Source organism: Pithys albifrons, chromosome 4 (genome assembly GCF_047495875.1).
Source record: "Pithys albifrons albifrons isolate INPA30051 chromosome 4, PitAlb_v1, whole genome shotgun sequence".
Taxonomy (NCBI): Eukaryota; Metazoa; Chordata; class Aves; order Passeriformes; family Thamnophilidae; genus Pithys; species Pithys albifrons.
The window spans coordinates 60,695,629-60,709,588 of NC_092461.1; positions in this window are offsets into that span (position 1 = coordinate 60,695,629).

Genomic DNA, 13,960 nt, shown 5'->3' on the forward strand with positions numbered 1-13,960 from the left:
ATGGTGTCACATGCTTTACTGAAGGCCAGGCAGATGATATCAGATGACACAGCCTTTCCTTTACCCAGTGGGGTGCCTTTCATAATTCCGTGCTGGCTGGTCCCAGTCCTCTTGTCCTGTACCTGCAGTTTGATGACACTCAAGACAATGTGCTCCGTGATCTTCCTTGGCACTAAGGTCAGACTGACAGTGCCCTGGATCTTCGTTACAGCCCTTCTTTTAGATGGGCATTTCACATCCTAAGTTCAAGTCACCTGGGACCTCCACAGTTAGCCAGTGTCAGAGACTGAAATAGTTAATGGCTTAAACATTCTAAGATCATCAAAAGACTTTTGTGCACTGTAGCAAATGGAAAAGAAACAGGTGCGCACCCAGCAAAGCTCACCCCTCCCTGAATATGCCTACTGCAGATCAGATAAGTGGGTGCCACTTTCCATCTATCCCAGGTACAGAAGGATATGCATACCTGAAGCTACAAACTGAATTTCCAGGTAAGGGAAGAGGGTGATAAGAGGCAAATCCTGTGAGGTGGAATAATCCTTCTTATTATGCCAATGTCCTCCCTTACATGATGGCTCTGCTGTAAAACCTCAAAGACATTTTTCTTCTGGCCTGGGCTTTTTATCTCAAATGTTGGACCATGATGGACCATGATCGATGCTGAGTCTTAGAAGGTGTCAGAGATTCATGCCATGTCCCAGGACATGTCCCATGACACTATTCATTATAACATTCTGGGCCCAAGGGGAAGTACAAGGCAATCCTACCTGAGCTTAAAGTGAATAATAACTCATGAACTCTTTGAATTTTGGGGCGTGCTTTGAACAGGCAGGGGTCACCAGTATCGAGGCCATGTTGCTGAGAACACAGCTGCACTGGGCAGGGCACGTCTCCAGGATGGAGAATCACTGCCTCCCAAAGATTGTGCTCTATGGTGAACACACGACTGTCTGCCACAAGAGAGGAGCCCCAGAGAGGAGACCCAAAACTCCCTGAAACAACACCTCAGCCTTGGCCATATTGACTGCCATCAGTGGTGCACTCTGGCCTCCAGTCGGGATTCATGGAGACACACCATTCACGTTGCTGCTGCTTCCTTTGAGAACACACACAGAGTCAGTCTTGAGGAGAAAAGACAATGCAGAAAGAGTTGTTCCTCACCAATATCACCTAAGGAGACTTTCCACTGTGCATTTTGTGACCAGATTTGCCTATCCCGCATTGACCTTTTTAGCCACCAGCACGTTTGCAGCAAGCGTGGGTAGTGACCTTCCCAAATCTTTTTTCACGAAGCCTACCCATGATGATGATGATTTTTATGCTTTACTATTGCTGTATTACTATGATGTTAACACCCAAAATGGCAACATACCTGTTTACTTTTGAAACAAAATCGTTCTAAAAATAAACCCTACAAATATATGTTAACAAACACTGATTGTTCAGAGTCCTTTCACTGTAATCCCCCTCAATAGATTTATTAGCAAGAACCTGGGTTACCCTCCCCTTCCAGGCCAGGTCGTAACAGCAAGGACTGATGGCAAATGATTGTCTTTTTTCGAAAATTTGACCTTAATGTAGAGACATTAAACAAATCAATTTGCAACAGACTGATTTGGAGGGAAGCATTAAAATTTAAATAGTTTTTTAACTTTCTTAAACACACTCTCTAAGCAAGCCAAGCCCTCTCACTACAAAATACCTATATTTCATGCTTTTTCTCTGTCACCAGTACCATTCTAATCTTGAACTGCATGTTTCAGGCCACAGCCAAGGTTGCAGGGATGCTTAAAGGATGAGTACCGGGGCAACACAAAGGTATTATTGTTTAGTGTTGTATTGTTTACAACAATAGAAATGTGGACCCTACCTGGGATTCTCATGCTTTCATGCAACACTGGATGGAAAAAGAGGAGTTGGATTTGTATTTCCCTTCCTTCAGCTTTCTTCAGCTCCATGCAGTCACTTCATTAATTTTTCAGGTAACAAAATAGTGCATTACATTTGTTGTATCCACATTCAATGCTCCCTTTGATGTAGCAACTCCGGATCCAAAATTTAACAGGTGTATCAGAGAACAGACAGCAACTTGAAATTAAATACCTAAATGTAGCTACATACACATCAAACAGATATTGTATTTTCTCACCTGAGCTACATAGAGTACATCAAACTGAGTACTTCAAGCCTTGATTTCATTTAATAGTGCAGTACAAATGTAGGCCTAATAAAGTCAATAAAGACAAAACTCAGTCTTTTGCCTAGTTAATTCTTTCCTGAACTAATATTCCGTGTTCCCCCACAAGATGTCTAACAAAAGGATTATTTAACAGACAGCAACACACAAAAGAATGAAATTCAAATCTGTCACAAATAAGCCAATTACTATAAAATATCACGCAACAAACTAACATTATGCACAAATAAATAAGGAACCATCTTCAACTGTCCACAAACATGCTCATCAGAAAATGGACAACGGCCATGTTATGAGTGAGTTCAAATGAATGTTTACATCTGTCATGTGCTTTAGTACCAATCAAATGCATGAACCACAAAAAGACTGATGTAATTGCAGTGATGGTACATCCAAATTGCATTTCCTCCTGGGAGACTGTTGTCTGTTACTGATGATCTGTTGAGAAAATCTGCCATCACCAGCATGATAGTTTCATCTGAGGGCAGGACACAAAGGGACATGCAGTACTGCAGAGCCTTTCATTAAATGATAAGAAAATAACAGAAATTTCAAGGTTTTCTGAGAAGGATGAATAAATGGAAATGCTGATGCAAACACTATGTGGATTGACAAATGCACTAGCCAGAAATGTCCTCAGCTCACCCCTCATCATATTAGGTACTCTGGTTTGACAAGTAAGAAAGTCTGCTAGGGAAACAGCTGGGCTGTTCTTCCATCTGACTCTCACTTTATCATAAGACTCCAGCACCAGGTTCACTTACCAGGTTTCAGTGAAATACAGTGCCTCAGCTGAGCAGCAGAAACAGACCCAGAACAACTTTCAAGCTCTATCTTGCAGAAGCTATAATATGCTCACTTGAACATCTTTCATCACAGTTTGAGAGCATTTTTCAGTTTGAATTTGCAATGGGCTAGGAGCACTCCCCAAAATGGTTACTGCCATTCAGCTGATGCAAGCAACTATTGTTCCATCCATCTTGAGTCCTGGAAGCTTTAGGACATGACCATCACTCAGCTGGTTGCAAAAACCCCAGCAAATAGTGATTACTGAACTTAAATGATATAGGAACAGAAGATTACGAATGGCAAGCAAAATCAGAGGAAATCTCAATGTGTATGTAAAGCAAGAATGCAACAAGCTAAAAGAAAAAGTGTATTCAGATGATTTAGTTCTTGTACAGCAGCATCCCAAGGAGATCCCCACTTCCACATCTCAGATTAAGGATGCTAAACTAGTGGCAATACCTTTGAGCTTTGCATACAGCAAGGTGTTTCCTCCTAACAGAAAACAGATTTAGACAAATTCTAGAATCAAGTCTTCTAGTGCTTCCTCCCCATCCCATCAGTGACCTGCTGTGCAATTTTGCTCACACTTGGGGAAAATTTAGAAATAATACAAATTGAAGTCTGTAACTGCCATGATTCAGCCTATTTGCAGCTGGATAAACACCAGATCATCCCAACAGTTATATGGTACAAATTCTAATTTGTGATGATTAAACTAGGGGATGGCAAAAAAAGAAGACAAGATCTAGTGCCAGTGAAATCATTAGGAAAAAAATTCAATCCTGGATCTTGTGAAAGGGGAATAGATTCTATACTAAAAGAGTAGAGGCATGAATATGCTAAAAAAACCCCAACCAAACCAACCCAACGATGAACCAAGTTTTTATTAGCTGACCTCTCAGATACATGGGTGTTATGGTCTGCATTACTTCTTTAATTACATAAAAGGCACTTGTCATTTTGACCTAGTGCTTGCAGTTCAGCAGTCTGATTTGTTTTTATGGTAGAAACATTGATAAATACAACTGTTTCATTTCCTCCCAACTGTGGAGTTTTTTTTTTTTAAATTGAAAATATTTATCCCAACATAAAACTTCTTTCAACTGTTTCAACTGTTTCAACTGTGCTTTCAATCATTCAACCATTTTCAGGAGCACAAATTGACACACTTCAGGTCTACCTCAGCACATCAGCTCATTGGCTACATCAGAAGTGCCACTCTCGGAGCTTAACAAAAGCCAAAAATAAAGCCTAGAGTGCCTCAAATGAGGAACAAAACAGGGAACAGTTTTATTTTGCTGGTTATTCGGTGAGGTTTTCCCTCTCAAAGTTCAGGAGGGATTCAGAAAGTATCCTGGGCATCACAAGGGAGCATTACAGGAGTAGAACGAGCACACAGACACAGAAGTGATGCTGTTCCCACAGCCATGTTGCCTCCATCTCCAGGGTGTGTTCTCCCATTTTTTATTCCCTACCATCAGCCTGCATCTTCTCCAGACTCCTTGGAGAGTATGTGCCAGCTGAAAAGCTCATGGGGTGGGAAGCTGTGTGAGGAGAGGAAGGGGCACAGGGATCAGCTGACTGAGAGCAAACTATGAGGAAACAGGAAGTGGGATGTATTTTGCACACAGGTGGGGAGGTGACGGCATGTCCCTCTCCAGGCAAGCTGGCAAAATTGAGGAAATGAACCTCAAAGAGCCTCAGCGGCTACAAAGATAATGATGTTTGAGGAGGTGAAGGTGTGAAAGCTTTATAGTGATAATCATAGCTTTACTTTTGCCTTTTTTTTTTTAACTTTGCTGTTCCTGTCTACATCTCTGTTGCTAATTCTTCTCCCTTCTGCTGAAGCATAAAATAAGGCACATATCTTTACTGAAACATAGTCTGGCTACTCAGTTTTCAAACCAAATCACAAGGCACATGAAGCTCAGATCTGGTTTTTACCCCTTCAACACAGATGCCTTTTAACCCACTCTAGTAGTGTTTTATTTTAAAAAGTGTAGAAGAGCATATTAAGCATGAAAGGATGCTACGTTTTAAATTTATACATCAGGTTATTTCATGGCATAGAAAAATATCACATTCAAAGGAAATAGAGTGAGCTGCTTGCAAATAGTTGGAATTTAATTGCAGAATTAGTAAGACGTGCCAGTATAGCAGTAACCATAGCACATGGTGCAAATCAGTCTGCAATACTCTTCATGTCTTCCACCACACTAGACTAAGTTCTCCTTTAATTTGTAGCTTTGTTCCCAAATCAAGATCATGAATGTTTACATCCAGATAAGTCTGATGTCTCTGTATCAGCTAAGATTTTTACTAAGCTATTAAATTTTCTTGCAAGATTAGTGACAATTAAGTGCAATTTTTCAATAAGGTCTGCCTCAGTCATTGATGCCATACCAATTAAGATGCCATCAAGTCCAAAAGGTCCTTTAGAATATCTAGCTGTAACTCCATAGCTCTAACTAGAACAGTCTGAGGAACATTCTTTGACCCGTTCCTACCATAATAGGTATTATATAAATATAGAATTTATGCTTCATGGCATAATCTTCAAAAATATATCACAATTAGTCCAGGGTTTCTGCCTTGAAGACACCAGAAAACTGAATTTTCTTAGCTGTCAAGAATGGAGACTGAGATGGACACCAGTAAAAGAGAGAATAAAAAGAAGAGTACTTTGCTGAGAGGTAAAGCAAGCCTTTTGTGCAGTAATACATGTAATAAATGAAACAAAAAAATGAAACAAAAAATGAGGCCTTAGACAGGATTGTAGTCATCTGGATGTAAAAAATGCTGAGCTGCACATTAGTCCTTCTAGGGAGAGATTTTAGGAAACTGGTATCTCCAGTATGTAGATACAAACTGTAAATAGTCAATAATGAACTACGACATTAACTGAGAAAATCGCTTCTCTACTAATTCACTCTTTTTCCCCATTGTTTTCTTACATGTTGCAAGATTATAAAGTCTTTTGCTGTAATGAATTAAATTAAAATGCTGGTTCGAAATCATTTAGCTGCACTATCATCATCTTGCAATTACTCTGTTTAATCCATACTATGTTAACTAACCACAGATGTTTCCCTTGGCTCATCAGTGATTCTTTCTGAACTTATGTTCTTCTTTGGAGGAGCTGAACCATTCCTGGAAGGCAGTGCAGAATTTTCATTTATCATGTTTCTCTCCAAGAAAGTGTAGCTGTTGATAAGTATCAGAGAATTCGACTGCTTTCGAACACCACATGTTCCTGCTCTCTGCTCTGAAATTATGTGTTTGTCTAAACCAAAACTTGGTTTCATCAGGAATAAGTTCAGCTTAAAAACATGACCTAGGCTGACAAAGACTGCACTGCAAAGATAAGTATTCTGTATGTTCTCATAGCATCTTTCAGGCTGGGATCTCAGACCTTAGAACATATAAGCTTACTTAAACTTTACCCTTCTGTGAGAGAAAAAACATATTAAAGATGAATAAGTGGAGACAGAAAACATTTAGTGTCCATGAATATGTGCAGCTTGAAAGGAAGGTTAGTGAGACTGTGAGAATTTGGGGGGAAATATCTCTCTTTAAATGTTTATTCCTGAATTTACAGCATCTATCAAGGATATTTAATTCCTAACATGATACTTTCTTTTAATCACACATTGGTTTCAACTCAGAAACAGTCAACGCCCAGCTTAAGAAAAGGATATCTTAAAAAACATTCTTAAAAGAAATGCATCACTTGCAGTCTCACTTGTTTGCCTCATTCCTTGGTTGATAGGAGGTAAACAAAGTGTTCTTCAGATTTTAAAGGAGGAAATGGAAGAGAAAAGGTTAAAGAACTTTTTGTAGTCATTCATATCAATAGCAATTGGTTTTTTCATGTCACCTTAGACTTTTGACATATTGATATATTTTGATAGTGCTTATAAATCTACATATCCCCACAAAAGGTACAAAAAGTACAGGTAAAATAATTTTTCAACTTAAGAGCAAAAGCTGAGCATTAATGAGCCTTAATCATCATATGCAGTCAAGTCTATCATTATCTCCAAGGAAATAGTACTCCAATTATTGCCAGCTGTTATTGTTACTTACTATCAAGTTGACTAAAGCAAATCAAATGCTAATCAACTCACCAGAGAATAGCAAAAGAACAAGAATTACATCTTTCTTTTCCTTTAAATAAGTTATAAGCCAATGAGGAAAAGAAAACAAAATATCCATATCATCCATTTGAGAAAGGGAGAAGAGTTTGAAATACAAACTAGTGTCATTCTCACATGCCCTGCCAGAAATAATTACTACACCACTGTGAACATTCTTTTTCTGGTGGCAGACTACAGTGGGAGCACATCTCAGCAATTTGAAATAGGGTATACATTCTTAAATTTCTACTGAAAATCCAGCTATCATTCCATCCATAAGCACTGGCAGAAAATGGGATAAAGGCAACACGTGCTCATAAAATTGTGTCACACTACACTAGTCTATTTTCCAAAGGATGGAGGAAGTTGCACTTTATAATAAAATATACCTTGGCTTTTGTTAGCTATTTGTTAGTTATAATGTTAACATTCAGTCATGAAAAAATACAATTCAGTGAAATTACTATAGTTTACATTGACTTGTTCAAGCTGTCATGGGAAAATAGAGCATATATGCATTTGTTTGTAAGGGCTAAAGGTATCACCCACAAAATAAAGAAGGAACCATTTCCTTATAAATACCATACAACTTGATTGCTTCAGCAGGCAGCAGCAGGTGCCATTAGTGAGTTTGAGAACTTAATCTAAAAATAATGTAATGTCAGATCTTTATTGCAAACAGAAGTTATGGCTGCTGTCTGAGTACCTGATTAATCAGCCTGTTAAATGATTCTATAGGTGGAAAAGAGCTCTTAGAAAATTTGGTCTTTGATGAAAGATTAAGGTAAGGTGGTGCCTTGACAATTAAAAAAACATGAGTGAATTCAACTGGCAATATCAATTCAATTTTCCTAGTGGAAATGTGGGCTGACTTCACTGAGTTTGTAAAGTTGTATTCAGCCGCTGGCTGCCTCCCTATGACTTAGAGGGCATGTCATAAGAGACTCGTTTAAAACTGCACTTTAGTAATAGAAACAAATAGTAAATAGTGAGAAGTCTTTCTCCATTGCCAACAATAATATGGACTCTTTTTTTTATTTATTTACAAGTGATTATATTGTGATAGGTGTTAATGAACACATTTTCAACTTTCTCCAATCCAAATGCTTCTTGAAGAATGGTCATCAAAGCCTGTGTCTCTTGAGGGTCTCTCAATGAGTATCTCTTTATGTACCACTTTTCAGGTTTTCACTGGTCCTGGAAAAGGAATCTGCAGTTTCTGTGATGAGTAGTCCAACATTACATTATTTTATATATCAGCTAAGGCCTATCTATCAGTAGGACTCACTTGATATAAAACCTGCAGCTCTGTATTTTCTGAGTAACTGCATAGAGCCTAGAGGTCCTCAGGAGGACAGAAATACTTCTTTGAAGTAGTTTTCAATATTTGAAGACACTGTCAATAGATGCTGAAACATTTTTTTCACTGCTTTTTCCCTAGCAAGTGTAAAGGGCATTCAAATAAAGTCAGCAAGCGGGAGATTCAAAACAAACAAAAAGAGTTTATACACGTCACATATGATACCCCTTGACATGGGATAGTGACTACCAGAAGTGTAATAAGGTTTAAGACATTGACATGTATGCTGACAAGAAACACACATTGGGTATTAAACACACAGAAACCATTTCTACCTCAGGATGTCCCTGTGCCACAAACCATTGTCAGATGGGACTTTTCTCAGAGCAGTTGTCATTGTATGATTCCTCTAATCTTATCTTCTTTCCTAAACATTTGCTTTAGACCATTGTTCAAGACAAGAGAGTGACCTAATACAGCTCCACTTCTCTGATGTTCATTGGTGCTTTTTTTGTATACAAAGTATAAAACGGGCTTTAAAACAACAAATACTGGAACAGATGCTTATGTCATGGCCTGGTTCTCCCCTTTTCCCAAGACTTATCAGTTCTGTAGATCAAGCAAGATACCTTCTAAGTCCAGACTCTTTTCAGTTTCTGGGCTTTCTTTCCTTACAAGGAACTGAGAGGGAGGTCAAGCCCTGGCTCTCTCTTCGTTGTGTAACTGTCTTTAAATGTTTACCAAGATATGCCTTATCAATGACAACTTTTTTCTTCGTTTGCTTTTCTTACAGCCCAGTGTTAAACTAAACAAATAGCCCAACAGTCAGCCCAACGGTCACATCAACATAGTGTGTTCATTAACTATTTTTGCAGCTCCTCATCCATCACTGTGGATATTAAAGCTTGACCTGGACATGGAAGCCAATCTCTTTAAGGACAAGCATCTGCATGGTTTAATGTTCATTCAGCTGAGTGAGTCTGAAGTGATGATAAGCACAGCTGTGCTTATTTAAATGTGGAAGTATACAATGTGAAAGACACTTCAAATACATAGATTCAGCTCTTCATTTTTAAGAAGTTCAATTAACTACTAACATGGGCTAACAAAGGAAGTAAGGAACTGTCTGTTTCCTGGGAACTTTATGTCAAGGTAGGCAGGAATGTTTTAGTGAAACATTATTCAGTAAGAGGCAAGAGTGACTTGGAGGAAAGGGATGAAGTGGTAAAGAACACTGATGGTTTATACTATACTACATATGATATTAAAATGATCCTTTCTGGCCTATATAAGACATCTTGATTTCAAAATTATGTTCTAGTGGAGCATTCATCCCTCTAGTTAAGTCCATTTAAACATGATGACTTGGATCCTTCATAGATCTTGTTAAATATTCTATCATATTACATAAATTGGTAAGACCAAATGTAAAATAAGAGAGAAAGTAGGATTGTCTTTCCGTTTTGCCTTTACTTATCTCTTTCATAATTCTTCTCCTCGTAAATAACTGACCTGGTAACAGGTTTACCATTTCAAAGTTGTATCTGTTCTACCTCTTATACATAAACCCAAAGATTTTTGTTTTTCAGCTGCCATAATGATGTTTCAAAATATTTTTTAGTGATTTGGTATCCCTACAGTTCTTAATTCAAACGCTTCAGTCTTTATGAATTTTCAAGCACCAGCTGAAACCACACTTGGTATCAGGAACAATGCATCTTATTGTAGATGTACTTTTTCCCAACAAAATCCTTCTTCACTACCTGTCAAAATCAATAAAATAACTGCAGTTCTGTAGATAATTCCTCATGTAACAGTGGGAGGTTTCTAACTCTTCATATTTTCCTTGCATTGTGAAATTGTCTGTAATTGGTGTTATCAAATGCAGTTTTGAAACACTTAAGATGAAAAAGCACATTTTCTTAATTTTACTGTAAGTGAAAACAGCATTTATAGCTGCAACCTTGTTCACTACTTGTTCTTTAAACTTTCACAAGAAAGAGCAGATCATCCTTCCTCTATGAAAGGACTGCTCCAGGTATAGCCCAACCAGAGCTAACATTGCACTGGATTGGAGTGGAGCAGGGGCACAGCTCCATATCCCAGTGCATGGTGTCTTCCAGGCACCCAGGACTGGACAGGGGAACTGGCAAGTCATGTGCAAACTAGCAGAAGAATTTGAGAAGAAAGAGTTAAAAATCACAGAAGATAAAAAACTGAAAATAGCACCATATGTAGTAAATAAATAGGGCATAATGGAAATAGAGGCATAAGTTGGGTATTAACAGTGGCTTATGAGATTTAATTATATGTCACTAAAATGAAATATTATTTTTCCTTTTGAAGAGAAGGGTTATATGTACTATTACAGTTCTAGAAACCAAAAAGAAAATAAAATTGACACACTCATCAAGGCACAGTATCCAAAGGAATCCCAACCCCAAAATTATTTTCTTACTTACTGCTGTTAAATATATCATACATTTTTCTAAAACAATGGAAATACAAATATTTCACAATGTCCATAGGGGGAAATACTTAATGAGAATAGGTCCTTGAAGTGCAATCTAATTCAGTGGCAGATATTCCAAAACATTCATATATTGAAAAATATATTTAGACCTATAATGCTGTACAGATAATAAATGAGGTTTATTTCTGTATTTTATTAACTCTTAAACATTCAGAGATTTAGCTGTGCTGTGCAGATTTCTCATTCTGAAAATACTATTTTAGGAAAAAGAGTTCTCCTTTGTTGTATGGCCAAGAGGGAACAGCTTGGCACAGCCAAAGAAGTGGAGAAGCATTCTCTAATTTGCTAAATTATCCATACAGTTAGCAGTAATAACTGTTTTCTGGCTACCAGCTCCTTGTCAAACATTATTCTTCTTGTGAGTCTCACCTGTGTTTTTTAACCCACTGCACTAAATTCAAATCCTGAGCAGAGCCCATAGGCATTTGCATCAACGTGTTGGGGTTTGATTTGCTTGTTCTAAAGGCCACATTCCTGATCCAGTGGCCCAAACAGTGCTCTTCATGGAGGGGAGCAACTCAGTCATGGCTAGCTCCCTAGTCAGCACACACAACACCAGGTCAGTGGAAACTGGGACACGGTGATCCTCAACTGATGTGTCACCACAGACGTACTGCCGCTGGCTGCAGCGATTATGCACATGAGTCATCAGGCATAGTGTCTGCAAGGCTGTGGAAAAAGAAGGCCTCTCACCAGAGAGAAACACATCTCTGGTCTCCTGTGTTATGCTGGTGGCTATTATTCAGGAATGTCCCTTCTTCAGCATCAGTGGCCTGCTGTCACAGCCTCTTAGGAGTGTGTGTATGCTCCCCATAACTGCACTCAATTCTGATTCTTAAATACATCTGCTGAGGGACCCATGACCTCCTCCAACTGCTCAAAGTTCTGGCACACACCAGGGTGCTCATGCCAGTCCCCAGACCCATCTGTGGCTGGCACAGGGCAGTTCATGGGCCCCACAGTCTCCTGCTGCCCACACCCTGCCACTCATGGCCAGCAAAGCACCTGACAAATGGTGAAACTGAAGAGCAAAAGAAAAATTACACTTTCTCAATGGAGGGATCAAGCAAAAGAACATGGTTCTCCCCCAGGCACTCAGCTCCTACTGTGGTTTTGGAGGGACTCTCCATAGCCTGTGCTCCAAATCTCATGAGCACCCCAGGCTTATTCAGTGGCCCCAGCTGATGCTCCGTGGCCTCAGGAGGGGTTCCTGTGAGGATTTGTAATGTTTTTTGGTAATCTGGAAACCTAGTAATTAATTATATGGTATTCAAATTTATCTTAAACTAGGACTGAAACTAGTTTGTCATGGGTGGTGTACAATACTCCAAAGCCAACAGTGTCACTCATACATGATATCACCCTCTTGGCGAGAAGGAAGTTTTGAAAAGTAGACTCTGAAATGACAATTTTTATTTTAATAATTCCTCACAGTTAACTTCACGGTCAAGAATGCCTTTTTTGAATGATCACATTGTGGGATAATTAAAAAATATAAAGTAAGTGGGATGAGTAAATGTGCTTTTCTAACAAAAATCAGAATTGAACAAGGAGTATTCTTTTGTGACTGGGTTTCTACATACAGCAAGAGTGTTTATAGCAGTACAGATGGCTTGTGATTCAATATTAATTTAAGTTTCTGGCTGGATTGTACTCTGTATCTACAGGAATTATAATTTTAATACCATTCTTGTGTTTTATTCCAAAACTGTTGGACTTGTGTATTTGTTTATATATTTAGATCCAAGATAAAATTGCAATGACAGTAAATAAACAGTGTCATGAAACCACTGTTTGCTTACCACTGCTAATAGAATTCATTGGGACTGAACTGTTTTTCCAAAAGGGTTTTTAAGGGGTTTGTGGGTTGGTTTTATGTTGTTTTCTGTTGACCTTTTTTTTTTTTTGGTAAGCATTTAACTTTATTACCATGTTACTGAAACTGCTGGCTTTGCACTGAATACGACTCTCACTTGTTGTGTCCTTCTGTGTAACAGACTTTCAGTTAGCAAACACACTTTGAAAGTAAGAGTTCCAAGTACTGTTATTTGCTTATAATCTCACCTTTGGGGAAAATATTTATTGGGGTGGGGCATCCTGTGGAAATTTTCTTTTCTCCTTCTGTAAAATACACCAGTTTAATAGTTTTACTCTACTATTTTGTTCTGCTATTTTTATAGGCTGATTACTGCATATAATTACATTGTGGGGATATATACCAGAAAGAAGGAAAACCTGCTTAAGCTGTAACATTACTAGTACCCAAGGACAATTGGGTATGACTGAGCTATGAAATCTGGAAGTAAGGTTAGGTTCAAAATTTTAACCATCAAAGAACCAAGGTTTTTGCTCTAGTTTTGCAATAGATGATGAGGGGCCAAAAGCCAAACTTATTCTAAGACACAGACACAAACTGACAGAAAAGTTTGCCAAACAGAAGAGTTGTCTTGGAGGAGGAGGAGGCATGGGTTTATGGGATGAATGAAATGGGGATTTTCCATGGTAGCAGTTTTTAAACTACCCTGTGAAAAGGGTCAGGACTGTTCTGAGTATGGACTAGGAGGCTTGTCTTCAAATCCTTATATCTTTGATCTCCACACCCAAATGAGGCACTTGGGTTTGACTAAAGTAAACTAAAAATAAACAGCGGAGGAACTGGACTCCACACAGTCTATGAAATCATAGTGAAGACATTTTATTACACATAGCACACGGTTTATATAGGGTTAGGACTACAGCTTATTGGCTAAAAGAGTTTAACACACCACCACGCCAGATACTTCAATTGGTTAAAACCCATCTCTCACAAGTCCCATGTTTATATTATTTCATCCTGGCTGTTTTCGTGCCCCTGCAGAGTCCTGTGAATTCTTACTATGTGAATTCTTGGGGAGTAAACTTCCTCCCTATCAGCCAGCAGCAGCTGAGCTCTTTGCTGCCTCTGGCTGATAGCTAAGTCTCACAGGGCTTTCTATAGATCTGAATTGCTCACTTTTGATTTTACT